Source organism: Adiantum capillus-veneris, chromosome 26, assembly GCF_014529385.1.
Source record: "Adiantum capillus-veneris isolate H3 chromosome 26, ASM1452938v2, whole genome shotgun sequence".
NCBI classification, from domain to species: domain Eukaryota; kingdom Viridiplantae; phylum Streptophyta; class Polypodiopsida; order Polypodiales; family Pteridaceae; genus Adiantum; species Adiantum capillus-veneris.
Window position 1 is genome coordinate 87,819,464 of NC_140956.1, and position 3,317 is coordinate 87,822,780.

The following is a 3,317-nucleotide window of genomic DNA, read 5'->3' on the forward strand; positions in this document are numbered from 1 at the left end:
AATTCAAGGACGATTGTCCAGAATGCAATTGTGGGTCAAGTCAATTCTTCAAAGAGTATGGAGAGCAGCAATCTTTCCTAGCAAGTGCCTGCCAATCTGAGTGGTTCTTTGAAGGGTATTAGAGGAGGAAATTCCACTAAGAAAATGCAAGTGTATATAATGGGACACCTGAACAACCTCTCACCTCGATCGAAAAAACAGCCTGTATAAAAAAACAAAATGCAAAAAAACACCCCAAAAACAGGCCGCGCCGGTGCACCCTGCTTTTGAGGTTTTTTTTTTGCATTTTGCAGGCTAATACACTCGTGAGCCAAGACATTATGCAAGCCAAAACACTCACATGAGGCAACACTTGAATGGAGCTACCATTTCAATTAGGCTATCCTACAGTAGACCCACCCTTACAAATTCTAATGTTTGTATTAACAATCTGTGCGTATGTGCTAAAGAGAGTACAAGGAAATAACTGCGTATTTGCTCCCCACCAAGTATCCCGAAAGATCACTCCATTGGTTGCCCACATTGCCCACAATGAAATAGCCTAGGTCTTCAAGGGCCTTCCTCTTACCCGATTTGTACAACACTGCTATTACACCTACATCCTCACTTTGCCTAATAAAAGCAAAAACAACAACAATCTCAGGAATTACTCAACACTTTTTCTAGTTACGGACAACGCAAAGCTACTTGCCCGTCCTAATCTGGGTTTTCAACAATTGTTTACCTTCATCCAACATCAGGTCGCCCTTAAGATGCCTACAATATATCTCTATCAATAGAGAGACAAACGATGATCACTCAAAACAGGATCTGATTGATCAGGAGGTGGAGAGTTTGAACACACAATCCAAAATCTAAAATTTTCCCCCCATTCTTGATCACACCAACTTCCCACCAAAAACCCTCTCAATCCAGAAAAAAATCGTCCAACAAACGTCCTCGACAATAAAAAACAATTATATTTTGTCCAGTTTGATATGACCTGCCCTAATTTTACATTTTCAAAATCTTCTCACCCATACACCAAGTCCTTGCTTAGGTATTGTATAAGTAGGAAAGCAGTTTTATAACAAAAAGGTCTTCTCATTCATGGAACTCATTGTCACTATGGAAGCTGTCCTCTGCCACGGCTTCTGCTTGACCCTTTCCTTGCATGTACTGCTTATCTACGCTCCCCAAAATCGACAATTGTTGCATTTTCCAATCACTACTTGCGAATTGGAAATTTAACCTTAGTTATAAATGTAGAGCCCTCTTTGACACAGCCATTTCTATGAGGAAACGGAAAAATGGCTGCAACACGGAGCATGTTCTGTAGCACGATCACAGGGTCGAACCTTCCTTTCTTGGTCAGATAAGGGCAGCCCGGGGTTACTAACCATGCATCTCTCTCTCTCTCTCTCTCTCTCTCTCTCTCTCTCTCTCTCTCTCTCTCTCTCTCTCTCTCTCTCTCTCTCTCTCTCTCTCTCTCAGTATAGCATCAAGCCAAATTTCTGTAATACAAATTTGAAAATCTGAACCAAACGTTGTCTCAAATGCTTGAATCGACCCAAACACTGAAAACTAAAACCGCTCAAGTTTTGCATTAAGAAATACTTGCAGATGCGCAACCCAAAAGGAAAACAAAATTTCAAAAAACACCCCAAAAGAAGGGCACGCCGGTGCAGCCTATATTTGAGGTGTTTTTTTGAGCATGGCGCAGCCAGTGGAGAAGAGATATGTACCTCTGAGGCTTTGTCGTTTTTTTTTATTTGTTCATCTTCACTCTATTCTTGAGAGAGGGCCTTGCAATGAGAATGTTCTAAGCAGGCGTACCACATTTAGATTGTTATTTATTGAGTGTTTTTCAAGTCTCTAATTTATATAAGGTATTCAAATCAATATTAGTCCCTCTGTAATTTCATTATGTGAAGATTTCCCACTCTCTTTTCTCTCTCCTCCCTTTGTTGGGAATAGTCCACCTTTATGGGCAGGCCTTTTCTAGAGTGAGAGATGGAGAACTAGAGAGAGAGAGAGAGAGAGAGAGAGAGAGAGAGAGAGAGAGAGAGAGAGAGAGAGAGAGAGAGAGAGAGAGAGAGAGAGAGAGATCTAGTCTGTAGCCTTCTTTTGTTTAGCATTATTTTTATGATGGCAAGATTTAGTGCATCAAATTTTTAAAATTATGTGATCATTCATAAAATAGAGGTGCATTCATGACGGTTTCACTAGAATTCCCCTTCAGTTGGTTCAACGCACTGTTTTTATTGTCGTCCCGTTTCGACATATCACCAGCTTGTTTCTACAATCACTTGTTTTTGAACCTATTTTTGCAATCACCTGCCTGTATCTGCAATCACCTATCACCTACCGGTTTTTTCTTGTTTCTGCAATCATCTTGTTTCTACCCATATCAACCATGAGTAGATTCATCACCATCTATGGTCCTTCTCCAAGACATAATTAAGTGTTGATTTTCAAAGCAGGTTTGTGGAAATCAAGCTTAATCTTGTTGAGGAGTATTTTGACTTAGAAGGGGTGCCTTTTTCACTTAAGCCTTTGTCACTCAGCCATGAACATTTAAAGTTTGAGATTGTTCTACTCTCCACTGGTGAAGAAGGATTTATTCTTGATGCAGAAATACATCGATTCTATAAGATTTTTATTGATATTGCTCTACATGAGACTCCTACTTCTGTTGAGTTCATTCCTACTGAAACACCAAAAACTCACAGTGTCATTGATATGATTAAACAGCTTCCCTTAAATAGTAGCTTGCATGTCGCTATGCAAAGTGCTACAAAGATTGTTAAAGTTGAAGAACTGCCCAAAGTTTACGATGGGTACATTGCATTTGAGCTCCCGCCTTGTGAAGAGAAGTCAACAATGCATGGAATGGAGCCGAAGTATGATGGTCACTCTTGGATGGAGTACGTCACATGCAGCTCAGATTGTTTTGATGGTCTTGTGCGCTTGAGTCGTTGTCTTGGACACCTTCGGTGCATCAATATTGATTGTCCTCACTACTTGAGACTACATTATCAAAATGAAACACACTGGAAAGGAAGAATGAAACAAATTTGTCATGTTGTTCTTGTAGGGCTTCAACATGGTAATATAGTTTGCAAGCACTGCTCACAAATGCCTGAGTGTGTGTATTTGTGTCATGCAATAATTTACTATTGTGTGCCTAGTGATCATTTCAACACTACAAGATGTGTGATTCATCTGGGTAATCATAAGCACCCTTATGAAGAGGGTGTGAGCAGAGCCATTGAAAAACAAATAGAGGAGAAGGTTGCAGCACGTGCAAAGCTAAATCCTTTCACTACTCCAAAACA

The 3,317-nt window shown here is 40.2% G+C and overlaps 1 non-coding gene across 1 annotated transcript; it reads right to left on the reverse strand.

The window, feature by feature from the left end:
- Nucleotides 1-1,240: 1,240 nt before the first annotated feature.
- LOC147423792 (small nucleolar RNA snoR134) lies at nucleotides 1,241-1,386 on the reverse strand. The gene has a single exon (XR_015186714.1). It is a non-coding gene; the product is annotated as a small nucleolar RNA snoR134 (small nucleolar RNA).
- Between the last annotated feature and the right edge of the window lie 1,931 nt (nucleotides 1,387-3,317).